The sequence below is a fragment of the Cylas formicarius genome, unplaced genomic scaffold, assembly GCF_029955315.1.
Source record: "Cylas formicarius isolate icCylForm1 unplaced genomic scaffold, icCylForm1.1 PGA_scaffold_6__28_contigs__length_40554024, whole genome shotgun sequence".
In the NCBI taxonomy this organism is placed as follows: Eukaryota; Metazoa; Arthropoda; class Insecta; order Coleoptera; family Brentidae; genus Cylas; species Cylas formicarius.
The window spans coordinates 29,847,774-29,863,255 of NW_026844347.1; the positions used below are offsets into that span (position 1 = coordinate 29,847,774).

At 35.8% G+C, this 15,482-nt stretch overlaps 1 protein-coding gene and 1 long non-coding RNA gene across 5 annotated transcripts in view; both read right to left on the reverse strand.

The window, feature by feature from the left end:
* The window catches only part of LOC132703142 (myelin transcription factor 1), a 456,348-nt gene that overhangs the window by 303,142 nt on the left and 137,724 nt on the right, over positions 1-15,482 (reverse strand). The window lies entirely within an intron of this gene.
* Positions 5,427-10,666, reverse strand: LOC132704007 (uncharacterized). Its single transcript, XR_009619206.1, has 3 exons — positions 10,540-10,666; positions 10,197-10,301; positions 5,427-5,731 (listed from the first exon to the last, which is right to left on the reverse strand). It is a non-coding gene; the product is annotated as an uncharacterized LOC132704007 (long non-coding RNA).

Consider the following 15,482-nt stretch of genomic DNA (forward strand, 5'->3'; position numbering starts at 1 on the left):
CTTAAAAATATATGAATGCATTGAAACTGTCATGGAGTGCTCCAGGACAACATCAATATTGTTAGTCAGTGGTGTACTAAAAATAAATTGCATCTTTACATCTGCAAGTTTAATGTGGTTTCTTACCAAAGCACAAAAACTCCCATAGTCTTTAATTACAATATGGATGGTATTGGCCTGACTTTCGTTGCTTCCTTTTTGTACCCCACAATACTAAAACGATTTCCAGCGCAATGCAAATTTTAGCATTCGTAATAAGAAATTTTTGTAATTCAACTAGTGTTAAATTGTTATTTAAGTGTTAAGTTAGGTCCAAGCTTGACTATGGCTCGCTGATATAGTCACCAATTTATAACTGCCACACTCAGTCCATTGAGAATGTGCAGAGAAGGTTACTAAAGTATCTAATGTTCAGGGAAGGAGGTTCCTATCCCGAGAGGGGTATTGATCATGATCTTCTGCTAAGAAGATTCGCTATAATGCCTCTGAGATTGCGCAGAGACTTGCAATCTGTTTCATTTGTCTATAAGTTAGTTCATTACGGAGTCGATTGTCCGTTTCTTCTGGAACAATTACGCTTTCATGTGCCGCGGCTGGAATTGAGACATAAATCAACTTTCTTACCGCAGATATTCAGGTCCAATATCCATTTTCAAAACCCTATTTACATTATGTCTGCTACCTTCAACAAACTATCATAGTACTGCGATTTATATTATGATGATCTCCAGGCCATACTTCGGCAACTTCGATTGGCGTCGGGTTATGCGTATCGATAAGTCTTATCCTTTTCTTTCTCATTCTTTCCTTCTTTTTTATTTTATTTATCAGATTAGTTTCTACGTCCCCTGGTATATATATATTGGACGATTTATATTTAGTATTTATTGTAATTGGGTCATGTTACCTGTTGGAAATAAAGTACTATTATTATAACTAAAATCCAATGGAAATACCTAAAACTAAGGCTCCAATATATCTTTTCAATTTGCCAATATCAGTGCTGCCACTCAAACCCTTTGAATTACCTCCAGTAGACAATATTTTGTCAGAAAATAAATTTCCTCTCCTCGTCTCATAATAATAACTCAATTTTCCAATTGTGTGAGGCGCGAACATTTTGTACACCCCAAGAATTAAGATTCACAAACTGAAATAATTGCAATCAAAGAACACCACGCGTACCCCTAAACCGAGAGACAAATTGAGACTTGAATGAGCCTAGATAAATAAAATCGAGCAGCCAGTGCCGCGCAACGAACCATCTCGGCAAATCTTTTTTTATAATATAATTTAATAATTTCCCCCCCGGCTGCTGAAACGGGAGCGGTAGCGGCGGTTTCACGCAAAGCCTACTATGCCGACCCTTAGCCCGGTCACCTTGATTTTTTCAACATGGGCTGCTTGTCACTTTGTATAAAGAAAATTCTAAGATACCAAACAGCTTGGTAGGTATAGGCATTGAATACATTTTAAAAGAAGAAAGGCTAAAACAGTTATGTAAAACTTGTAGATCACGTTGAAATTATTCATGAATGTATTGCCATCTTATAAGGACTTTAAATTTGCTCTTTTTCGTGTGTACTATTTTACATTGTGTTGCTTCGACCGTAGGTCACCAGATCTCTTTTTGTGTTCTTCACTTAGAGGACGTTTGTCTCTGCTCTCTCTTTTTAAAGCCACTCCAGAGTTAAAATCTGTTTTGCTATTACATGTTTTGCCTATTCCTCTAACTTTTTCTGAAATACCTTTTACATACGGAATCGTTAAGAGCGAGAGTGCGTCCTCTTCAGATGAGCGTACTATTTAGTCTGTTATTCCAAGTTTTGTGGCCGCAGAATGTTTGGACTGATAACTAAGATTATCTTTAATCGTTCGTTTGATCCATTATTTTTATTCACTTATTTCTTCGCTCTTAGTGGATAATTTCATTATTGACGGTACAACTTAAACTAGTATGTATCTGCCTCTAAGTAACATATAATTAAGTCAAATTGAGAGGAAGTTCAAAGCTCTATTAGTTGCAACATTAAGATATCATCTCCCACACTAGCCATATTACTTTTCCCGATTATTTAATCGGCTGATAGCATATAACAAGTATGATAAACAGCATTTGAGTCGAGTTTTGATTTGGTGGGGGCGGAGCGCAGTCGAGCGATTGCTAAATAAACGGGTGACTTAAAAAGTTTATCAAACATTGCATAATATACTTTTTCTACTCGCGTCTGTAAAATACCTAATTACACACCGATCTAGCGTGCGTGAAGCGTCACTTTACCATTTCAGTTTCGTTTTCCACGGATCCGTGGGTTTAGCAGCAATCGAATGTTTTCAATTCTGAAGTTCATCGTGTTCGTGTTGTTTTGAGAAAATATGCTCAAAAACTAGTAGGAAAAGTATAGTAGTAGTAGTATGCAACACGTTCTTTAATAATGCATAATATACTATTTTCTAAAACCATTGGTATATTTTTCAATATAGAACGGATACATTCACTGAGTCACGAGTAACTTGACCGTCAGCCGGAGTTAATATCTCCGAAAACATCGATCGGATCGTCACCAGGTTTTATCCCGGAAATGTCCGCAGTGGTTCGCAACCGTAGGTAACGCCCCTGACGTAGTAAAATGATAAGTTACGCACGCTCGATCGGTGTATTGTTTGGCAGTTTAGAGAAGCTAGCAAAAAGAATTCTTTTCTTAACCCTATTGATCGTGTCATCAACTTCTGGCGTATTTTATTTTATGACTATGCGAAGATATTCCGACCTATCAGATTCAAAATTGCAATAATTGAGTGCTAATATTTTAATGATTTTTCAATTTTGGTGGTGATCAAGATATATTTAGTTTGAACAAAATCGTAATAATAAAAAAATACATATCTTCTGGAAATTACAGAGCAAATAACCATCACAACCATAAATCGCTTGTTTTTTTCCAACTAAGAGTTCTCTTGAGCGATATTATAATAGCCCCCCCAACATCTTTTTTTTTTCTTTCTGCTTCGATTTTTCTGAAGAAAAGGTACAAATTATTTCCTAAATATAACGATCAACGGGTATCTAAAAAAATTTTTTCTACTCCCGTCTGTAAAATAACTAATTACACACCGATCTAGGGTGCGGGAAGCGTCACTTTATCACGTTTTCCAGAAATCCGAGCCACTTCCGACATTTCCGAGATTTTACCGCACGGGTTTGGGCGCAATCGGATGTTTTCGGAGATATTTCCCACGCCTTGAATTGTGAACTTGTGTGAATGTATTCGTGTTGTGTTGCGAAAATGTACCCAAAAACTAACGGTCGTAGAAAAAGTATACTATGCAATACGTTCGGTAAACTTTTTATGTCACTCGTATATTAAACACTCGCTCCGTTGCGCTCCGCTCATGTCAAATAAACTCGTGAGACAAATGCCGTTCACCGCACCCTTATTGATTCATGTCATCAACTTCTGTTCATTTTTGTTTCCCAAAATGTGAAGATATTGCGACCTATTAGATTTGAGATTAGAATAACTTTTTCAATTTTGGTGGTGATGATTTTAACTAAATCGTTATAATAATAATAAGAAAAATCATCACAACAATGATATATCACTCGTTTTTGTTTCAACTAAGATTTTAACGATATTACAATAGCTTCTCGAATATCTTAAATTTTTTTCTTTCTGCTTCGATTTTTCTGAAGAAAAGGTACAAAATTTTTCCTAAACATAACGATCTGAACGGGAATCGAACATAGTGGGCCTAATCGTCGGAAAGTGGAATTCTCGTTGCCGCCGGAGGGGGGACCTCCACGCGGAGCTGCGATTTCCATCTCGATCTCCTCCACTTCGACTCCGGCAACGACATCACGGCAAAAGAGAGACGGAGTGAAAGATTTACGCTGGCGGAGTACATTATCTTGTAGTCTGAGTCGGCTAATTACAGCCTATGATACCACATTAGCCCTGGGGGTAAGCGGATGATAACCGGCCTCGGTATCCGAACAGCGATGTACAGCCGCGAGCGAGGTTCGGGCCGCCACCGCCGCCGCCGCCGCAGAAGACTAAGTACCACAGCTACTTCTGAAATGATCAAATTTCTCTAAATGTATTGTCGAATATTTTCTTCGTCGGTCGCTACACCGTCGAGATATTCGATCCACCCTAGTCGCGTTTCTTATTCAAACGGGAGCAGAAGGTTTGCGATACAAAAATACGTTCTACATTTTCTAAAGGTTATGCAGAAAGAAAAAAGAAGTACCATTCATGCCTTCGGGTCTTCTATAGTTTTCTATTTTCTATTCTACTTAATAAGCATTAATTAAAATATAAATAATTCCATCCTTCCATCTTACTCTATAGCTTCCCCTAGTCATTTCATGTTTTCAGTTTTTTGTTTCCTTTTCTTTTAAACTTATTTCGAATGGAATGGCAGAAGTATAGAGAAGAGTCTGGTTGGTGAATAACGAACTGGAAGGACGATGTCTTCGAGTCTTATAGAAATGAAAAAGACCACTACGTGGCAATCTTGGAAGCAGTAGGATATACAGATTACGTGAAATGGGAAATAAGTATGCAAATTTGTTTCGATTTTGCTTATCCGGCATTAATCCTTTTTTTTTGTAAATACTGTCATTGTATTTTAAATTGAGATCCCCCCGAAAGCTCCTTTTATTCCAAACCAAGAAAATTTCTAGCGTGGTCCTGTAGATAATTATAATAATAATAATGATAATAATAATAATAGCCTTCACTAAAAAAAAATAACATTTTACAACAAGCGAAACACCAGAACAATAGGAGCGCAATCTGGCTTTCAATAGCTACTCTGCTGAACCACTATATAGAACTCTTAATGTAGTCAACAAATTGAGAACTATTTATTCACATATGCATACAAATTTATATTAATTTATTTCTGAAACTATGGAAAATGCGTGTAAAATGGGAAGAGAAAAAAAACGAACACCACTTCAGGCAGCAAAATTGTATTTCTAGCAGATGATCTTAGTACATTTTTTAGGTGAATTTAAATTTAAATTGGTTAGTTCCTGTGACAGAATTGTAGAAACGAATTGCGTCGAATATAAAGGATATCTGAAATAAGGCACTCTGGTGATGTGGTTTCGTTAGTTTCTTTCTGTACCTTCTGTTAGCAAAGTCGAGATTGTGTAAAATTTTCATTACGAATGTGTAGAAATGTAAAGTTCTTCATCTATAAAAAAACACAAATCACAACACAGTAATTGAAATGTGCGTGACTGACATAATTGTTTCCTAATTTTAAAAGTTAAAATATGCCATTTACTAGTTACTAGATAAACTATTAATTTTTAAGAACTTGTATTCCTCTGTTACTTTAAAAAAATATAAAATATATAGAACAAGTTGAAGTGAACTGGTAAAGAATAAACAAACACGACAGTACCATGGAAATATTGTTATTTATTTGTTCTTGAAAAATAATAAATAATGCACAGGTCCGTAACAGCAATTTTCTTTGCTTGGAGTTTCAAGGTCGAAACATATGTCGGCGTTACTAGTTGACGGTAGAATACTGTTGTGGGTTTTACTTTGTGTCCAGTAGAAAATAATATCAAATATAGAAAATATTTTCAAAGAAACTAGTTGTCAGAGATTTCTGCGCGCCATTTTTGTTGGACGTTCGCTAACGCTGCTTCTATTTAGCCAAATCAACTCTTACACTCCCGACGTTCTGCTGATCCTAGATGGGGTAGGTCCTATAGTCAATATGATTAGTCTACATTAATTTAAAGAAGGTAGTGCTGGGATTCACTTTAAAAATTTGTAGCTCACAATTTCGTCATAATCCGAAGTCAGTGGCTTTCGAGAAGTCAACAATCTAGTAGTCGGCAAAAATATTAAATTGAATTTAATAAAGTTTTGGAGCCATAGGGGAGTATAAAACTGAGACTGAAATATTCCAGTGAAACCGTCGGATCCGTTGCGGTCATCGTGAATCTGGCAAGTCTCCCGTAGTGACGTCCTAGGAATGTCTTGGCATATTGCTGTTAAAATTCTTAGCCTGAAATGTTACGATCCTCTCCAGATTGCTGTACGCGCGCTGCCCGGGTAATTGACTGGAAGCATCCTTTGAAATATTTCCATTTGTCAACAAAAGAATAGCGTTGTGTGGTAAATTGCGTCGTTTATGGCGGTATTTCAAGATTTATCGTCCAGTAAATCTATTAATTCCTGCTCTCGCCGCTTGGCAGCAGAAAACTTGCAATTTGTTTTCAAATAAGAAATATGGAGGATTTAAAGTTTCTAGATAATCTGGAAAAATTATGTTGTAGGACAATCGTTGTTTTCCTCGGAGTTTTTGCCCTTAGAGTGATGTTAGCAACAACTTTTTTTCCGCGATACGTGGTGCTTTACTTAAAAAATCTCTAATTCCACAGAAATTATGTACACGGTGGGCCGATAAAGAAGCAAATACTGTATCTCGGAAACTATTCGTCATTGAGACTTGAGTTAAAAGATTTTATTATTGGCTATTAAGTGGCTAATAGAAGACCACGGAAAATATTCTCAGATTCTCAAAATGCTCACCAGGGAGTGTAACCGCCATTTTGATTTTTTTAAAGTGCTTCAATGTTTTATAAATCAGCAGATCAAACTTCTATGTGACTGAATCGATTTCAAACAACTTGGTCTTGTTAAGATAATTATTTGTTGGTTACATTTAAATGTTAGATAAATTGTATAATATAATACGAGTAGGCAGGATATGAATATAAGGCATGGAGAAAACGCAAATGCCTAAATCTAACGTGTCAGCCAATACTAAAAGTTTGTTTATACAGAAACTGAATTAAAAATATTTTTCAGTTTTAAAGTACCCACTTTCCCCAAAAAAATATCAAATAAATAGATGTCAATGTTTTATTATCCAAAAATCAAATCAAATCAAATCAGTTTTATTTAAAAAGTATTTATTGATCAAAATTAATGCTGTTCCCTTCGAAATAATGTCCCTAGATATAATGCTCTTGTGCCAATCCAATCCTCGAAACATTTCTGGTAAGCACTTTCTGGATAGCCTTGAATTTTTCCAGCGATTTTTTCTTTAGTTCGTCAATCGTTCCAAACCTCCATCATTTTATGAGTTTCTGATAAAGTCGCATGGGACCATATCCGGTGAATATAGTGGCTGAGGTATTATTTTGGTTTTGTTGTTGGCGAAAAAGTTAAACACAAGCAACGATGAGTTAGGTGCATTATCGTGATGCAAAAATTCATGAATGCCGAAAACTAACGTGTCAGCCAATACTAAAAGTTTGTTTATACATACACTGTAATAATTGCATACAAAAGTAATGTCTTAAACCTAATGAACTCCGTGAATTTGAATGGAAACTGAATTAAAAATATTTTTGAGTTTTAAAACACCCACTTTCCCCAAAAAAATATCAAATAAATAGATGTCAATGTTTCCTAAACAAAATACGAAATAACGAAAGAGATATGGTGGGTCTCTATCTTCATCGTGTTGGCTTTAGACGGACCTTTCCCAATAAAACTTTTTTTTTTTGGGGGATAGGGGTGGGCCAGATATATTTCTTTCTTTCTGATATATTTCTTGAGTGCTGACCATTTGTGGAACTGTTGAATAATCAGTTTTACTGTGCGCTTCGAAAAAGTTATTTCACGAGAATATAACAATGTAGCGTCGGAATAATTTGTCGCTTGAAAACAGGTTGTGAAAAATGTGTATGAAACTTTAATCAATAAAGGACGTATTCACAAAGCTTTAAAAGAAACCTGTCTACTTATGAAAACGCCAATATCGTCGATATTATTAATTGTGGAGGATTGAAGAAAAAGAATAAACGTAGTGAGTTTCAAACTCACCTTAATGAGGACCTACTATGAAGGAAAATACATAGTCTTCATCAAAGCGAAGTTGGATAAAGTGAAACGGAAGATAGAAGAAAATGAAACCAATATAAATATACGAGTTGTTTGTAAAATGGGATCCCAGTACCGCAAAATAGATAAAAGGCAAGAAGTAATGGAATCATACAGATTACGGACTTAGAGACTTTCAAGAAATTAAAACATATAGATTAGTCAACGGATCCATAATTTACCTTGATGAAACTGTTTCGATACACACGGCACTGTATCTAAAAGCAGGCTTGATTTCACTCAGACTCAAATTACTTGCTGTTGTCTGCAAAAAATATTGAGGATTCTAGCTTGGATTATCATGAGGATACAAGTGCCGAACTTTTTGAAAATTGGTTTCAAAACTTATTCCCAATAACAGTGTGATTGTCATCGATAACGAAAGCTACCACAACCGTCTGCTACGCAAAGCAATAGCCCCATTAAGTCTATAAAAGCCAGGAATATTTGTTAGAAAATGATATTTATTTTGATTTCAGTTACACAGGGCAATTTTTGGAAGTCCTAAATTCCTATACAATTAAAAAACAGTATGTATGCGATAATTTGGCTGAACAGCTTTAGTTCTGTCTCGAGTAATATTATAAAGATCTTAACGGTGAATCACAATATACAGAGTGCATGTGTTGAAGGGATTCCACTGGAGGAAACTACTTTTTTTTGCATCCGATAACTTGTGAGGATACGTACCGAGCCATACTAAGATTAAAAAAATCTTATTCTAGCGATGCTTATGATATCAATAGTGTCTTGGTGAAGGGACTGGTTGAGTACATTACACTGCCACTAACCACTTTATTTAATAAATCTATTGACACAGGTGTATTTCCGTCGCTGTTTAAGATTTTGAGAGTAGTTCCAATCCATAAGGCAGGTGATATAAATGATGCTAACAACTACAGGCCGATTTCAATCGTGCCTTTTTTCGGAAAAGTTTTTGAGATCCTACTAAAAGATCAGCTAACTTCTTACATTAATAAGATCGAATGTCTTTGTGCTGGTCAGTTTGGATTTAGGGGAGGGTGTTCGACGATCCAAGCAGTGTCTAAAGTTGTGAGTGGGATAGTTGAGGGCCTCGAGGGGGGTGAATTAGTTGCTTTGACCTTGAGTGATCTCTCCAGGGCCTTCGACTGTGTTTCTCGCCAGCTTCTTATTAAAAAGCTATACAGATATGGTATACGAGGTCTGCCCTTAGATCTTATAGCGTCCTACTTGCAGGGCCGACAGCAGTTTGTAGAATACCAGGATGACCGTACATCACTTGAATCAGTAGTAAGCGGGGTGCCCCAGGGTTCCGTCCTGGGCCCGCTACTATTTACAATCTACATAAATGACCTTTATCATTTCTTGGCCCCCAATCAGTGCGTGATGTTTGCCGACGATACATCCTTCACTACATCTGCTAAGAGTATCGAGGAGTTGTCCGTTAGGGTTGGCATGTTGGAGGACAGGGCTAATGTCTGGTTCGAAAATAATTATCTTAAATTAAATTTAGACAAGACCCAGAGTATTGTATTTTCCTCCAATTGCTTGGTAAATAGTGGACAGTCCGTCAAGTTGCTTGGCATTAGGATCGATGATGGTCTAAATTGGAAACAACATATCTCAGACCTGAAAAATAGATTGTCCAGCAACATATTCGTTCTTCGACGACTGAGAGGCCTGATAGGAACAAGGACTCTGCTTATGGTCTATTTTTCTTTGTTGCATTCACACTTATGCTATGGCACGGTACTGTGGGGTGATTCCTCAGCTGCTGTGGAGATTTTTATTGCACTTGAATAGCACTTCTGACTTGCTACAATTGTACGTCCCTTTTGCACGAAACGTAGTCAATAAATGAATCTATCTATCTATCTATGCTGTTTTACATCTTCCTCTAAATCATTGCATGTTTAACCCCTTAGAGCATTTGGGAAACCAAGTAAAATCAAAGATCAGAGCAGAAAATGTTACTCCGACTTTAAGCCCCAGTGTCACAAATTTGATAACAAATGCGATTAATAATATACCAATTGAGGGCTGGAAAACTTCGCCACAGCTCATTATTAAAATTGTACACTCTTACATTTCTATACAAAACAACGTAAATTCAATCATAATTAATCTCAATAACGACACTGATAGTGAAACAGAATTAGATTTAGACATTTAGAATGAAAATGAAATTATGTATAGATATCCATAACAACGAATTTATTGTATATATTTAATATCATTGTTTTTTTTAGTGTAATTTAATAAGAATATAAATAAACAAAAAAAATATATTACCAAAACTTTTGAGAGTATATCCATAATGTTCTGTCCGTTAACATCTACCGGAGCCGAGTTTCATTGCCGTCGGCAGGTAACTTCCATAAGTGCGGGCAAAAACTACTACAAAAAAAAACAAATGAAAAATATTTAATTATCAGCCTGACGTACTTCAACAGCTTCAAAAGCTTGAAAAAAGGAATGAATATGCCATTATTGAAACAGAAGTAAATTGATTAAGTTTTTTTGTATAACATATTACATAATAACACAAAAAATATAAATAAATTTTATACTTTCAACTCATCGCAAAAATAAATATTGCTAAGATCAGTAATTTATTTGAACAAAAAAATCTTACCCGGCAAGTAACTTCCTGGAAAATATATCTAAAAGGAGCAGTAGTTTTGGTTAGAAATACATTTTTTCCATTTCAGACACTGGTCGAAAAAAGATTGGACATATGAACGCAGAATAATGAATTCGCAATGAATGTTTCACGTTTGTGTACATAAACAACAAAAACTCATTAGAACAAGTAATCAACAATAATTGGTTAGCCAAACCGTATACAACTATCATAGGCCGTCATCAGACACGCAACATTGGCCAATAAACGAATCGCGAAAAATTTAATCATACAAACAGGGCTTTTATGTGTACGTTTCGTCCTTAGACGGTCATATATTATCGGAACAGTTAGCGATCATAGTAGGCATGATAACAGGAAGAACATTATTAGAAGAAGTTGTATAGATGTCACGGGAGACTGAAGCGCTGCACAAACAACAAACAAAACGGGGCAAGGGTATCCTGATTTACGACGGCAATTCTTCTTTATTTCTCTCTCGGCTCATGGATCTCTATCCCAATCTACTTATTTATCGAACTTGAATCATTCGATACTGATAGCCCTGGTTCTTTGAATCGCACCGTTATCTTATTGTTAATAAAAATGAAGTTTGCTTTTATAGTTCTAGACGAATGAACGACCCCCGCCCCTTTGCAATCTTAATTAGAAGAGTCTCTGAGTCAATGATCGGGTCGTTTGTCGTTTAATTGCGACTATTTTGAAACTTCCAACATCGTGTTCTGTTATCCGACCAGTCGTTGAGAAGCGAAGTTCTTTCAATAAAACAGAGCTGCGCTTTTCTTCACCACTAAAATGTTACGTAAATTTAAAAGTGATGTATATGGCGGTTGTACATTTTTTTAAAACGAAACACTTGTCTCCGCTTGATAGACCAGCTCACACAACCTACTTAATTATTTTCGATTATCCATCATTTATGTTACTTTTTATTCTAGTTAGTTTGTTGCCAATTAATTATCTACAGAAGCAAATACGTGGTTGTTATTAATAAGGTTTCAAAGTTTCAGACAAAATGGAGAGTATTTCTTTGGATACGTTTTCAGCGTTTTTAAGTTGTTGAATTTTTGTTGTAAAATTATTTAATTGTGTGTGTAATATAAATAAATTGTGGCGTAAAATGCGACCATTTTTATAAATTGTCATTTTATAAATTATTATATTAGTAAATTGTGGCGTAAAATGCCGGTTTATAAATTATTTTTTTCTATTCCAAAAATCAAACCAAATCAAATAAGTTTTATTTATTTATTCGAAATAATCTCCGCAAATATAATACACTTGTGCCAATTCAATCTTCGAAGCACTTATGGTAAGCACTTTCTGATATAGCCTTGAATTTTTCCAGCGATTTTTTCTTTATCTCGTCAATCGTTCCAAACCTCCTTCCTTCCATGGGTTTCTCGAACATAATAAAATCGCATGGGACCATATCCGGTGAATATGGTGGCTGAGGAATGATGGTGGTTTTCTTTTTGGCGAAAGAGTTAGACACAAGCAACGATGCAAAACGTGCATTATGACGGACGGAAAAATTCATGAATTTTTTTCCCACAATTCCGCAAATGGCGCATAACTTCAACTGTACGGTCTTGTGGTAAAAACTCTTGATGTACTACGCCATGATAGTCAAAGAAAACAGTAAGCAAAACCTTGACATTTGATTGAACTTGATGTGCTTTTTTCGGCCTTGGCGATTCTGGGTTCTTCCATTGGGACGATTGGGCTTTGGTTTCCACGTCATAACCTCATACCCATGATTTGTCACCAGTTATGACCTTTATGCTAAGAGAACAACTTGTAAGGTAAACCATATTTCCCAAGCGAGACTGAATTTTATTTGATATTATTATTATATTTTATTTAAATATAGTAACGGAGTAAATAATTTTTGGGTAAGGAAACACCAACGCTAACGTAATTTCAAATGTTCTACGAAAATAATACTCAGTCCCATCAGACACAGAGTTTCGTCATATACATTTCTAATCTACGTCGACTTCCTTACGTGACTGTTTTGCCGTTTCTTAATCTATTACTTCAGACGTCTGCATCTAGGCCGAAATAATTCGCTAAGAAACTCTATATGCCCAACTTATAAACTCCGGCTGCCAGCAAAAGTTCGTCATATTTGACGTAAAAGGAGCTGACATTAAAATTGAAATCCCTGTGCCAGAAAATTTTAACACGATCAAAGATCGTTATAATTTAATTCAAATAGCTATGCGAGATATTTCGAGATACGTCGCAGCCGACTTTGTCGAAATATGCTCGCATTTAAACGAACCTTTTTATTTGCTCCCTTTGCGTTCGGATCGCGGATGCGATGCTAAGTTGCGATGTTTAACTTTTAAATGGGAAACTCCGCGCGTATATTAAAAACATCATTACTGCGACAAACTACGTACGGGATTGCCTCGACTTCGATAAACATATTAGGACATAAACTAAAGCTTACAGCGTCGATTTCGATGCGATGATTCATTGCGAAAAATTGACCGCGCCCTAGTGAGGTTATGTTTGCAGCTGGAGAAAAATAGAAGGAATGATGTTAAAGAGATGACTAGTAGATACTACAGAGCACATAAATACTGGGGCGGCTTTGGCATGTTCATATGGAAAGGAATAATCTCGACTGCATGCGCGATTTTCATTACAAAGAGCAGTCCTCACACACACATCAGTAGTGACGAAACACTTCCACATCCAAACTATGATTTTGATTATGGCTCAAAGATAGGTCCAAGGTAGCTGTCATTTGTGAAAACTGGTTTCTGTAGTTAATATAGACACAAATAATTCCAAAATACCTAATTACACACCGATCTAGCGTGCGGGAAGGGACACTTTACCACGTCAGTTTCGTTTCCCACAGATCCCACGGCCCCTTCCGACATTTCCGGTACTTTACCGCACGGGTTTGGAAGCAATAGCATATTTTCGGAGATATTTTCCACGCCTTCAATTTTGACTTTTGTCAATTCTGACGGTCATATCAGAAAATGTTCCCAAAAAGTACAGAGGGAACATGTTCGGTAAACTTTTTTTTCTACTACCGTCTGTAAAATACCTAATTACCCACCGATCAAGCGTGCGGGAAGCGTCACTTTAACCACGTCAGTTTCGTTTCCCATTAATCGTAGCCGCTTCGGACATTTCCGAGATTTTACCGTAGGGATTTGACGTTTGTCAATTCTGACGGTCATGTCAGTGACCGTATTCGTGTTGTTCTGCGAAAATGGACCCAAAAACTAATGGTATAGTATGCAATAACTTTTTAACTCACTCGTTTATTAAAAATTCGCATCGCTGTTTGCCGTTTGCCGCACTTGTTGCATAATATACTATTTTTTACTCCCGTCTGTAAAATGCCTAATTACACACTGATCAAGCGTGCGGGAAGCGTCTCTTTACCACGTCAATTTCGTTTTTCACGGATCAGAGTCACTTCGGATATTTCCGGGATTTTACCGCTCGGATTGTGACGTTTGTCAAATCTGACGGTCATGTCAGTGAATGTATTCTTGTTGTTTTGCGAAAATACTGAAAAACTAACGGTCGTAGAAAAAGTATAGGATACAACACATTCGGTAAATTTTTTAAGTCACTCGTTTATTAAACACTCGCTCCGCTAGTGTCAAATAAACTCGTGAGTCAAATGCCGTTTGCCGCACTTATTGCATAATATACTATTAGTCACTCGTTTATTATACAATTGCTCCGTGTCAAACAAACTCGTGAGTCAAATGCCGTTTGCCGCACTTGTTGCATAATATACTATTAGTCCCTTGTTTATTATACAATCGCTCCGTGTCAAATAAACTCGTGAGCCAAATGACGTTTGCCGCACTTGTTGGATATACTATTATGGTTTGTGAATTGTGAATTGAATTGAACTGGTTTTTGAAAATTACTGCTATCAGTACAAATAATAAAATCTATGAAGAATTTCCATGTGTAGAAATAAAATTTGGAAGTTGGAAGAAAATGTCATTGTCTTAAATTATCAATTTTCTTGTTGTTAGACATTGTAATGAAAATAACAAATTCCGCTTAGATGGTATTAGATCAAACATTTCAAAATTGATTAAAAAAATTAATAATATTAATTAATATGTAGGAATGATCTTAGATCCACAATAATGTTTTAGTAATCATGTTGAATATGTGTGCAAAAAAATTGGTAAGAAAATAGGGTTTTGCAACTGTGTAGCATAGTTTTATTATAATGGAATAAGATATTAGTGAATAATAGTATAATTTTTCCACATTTTTCGTATGTCTGTTCGTTGCTTATATCTTGTACAAAAGAAGATTTAAATAAGTTACAGTTACAACAAAATAGGGTGAAATGTGATAGATATACTCATATAAAGAATATGTTAGATCAGCTAAATTGGCTAAATGTCGGACAGTTCATTAAAAGAGCAAGTATAATTTTGGTTTATGGAATTGGGCACGATCACCAACCAATTATCACTGGAAAAAAGGTCAAATTTTTATTAGTATAATACACTTTCCAATCAGCACTTCAATGTTTCTATAGTAAAAACTACAAATTTACAGAAACCTCTATTCTAAGATGGTGTTCGTAATTCTAATGAACTGCCGGATAATATTTAAAACGCGTCTTGCCTAAGAGTATTCAAGGAGAGGCTTACGGGCCATTTGCGAAGTTCATAGTTTGTTTATTTAAAATTGCTTATGTAAATAGCCAAGTGCTAAATACATTTATTATTATTATTATTGTTTTTATTTTTATTATTAACTTGGTTCGGATGCTTCCCATTGCAACATGTATTTCTTACATCTAAAATGGTAACTATTAACCTATTAAGGATCGAATGCCATGGCAAACCAAGCAAATTGAACCAATTGAAATCATGAAAATGCTATTCTTCTAATAAATCCTACACCGTTTTGTTCTTTTCTCT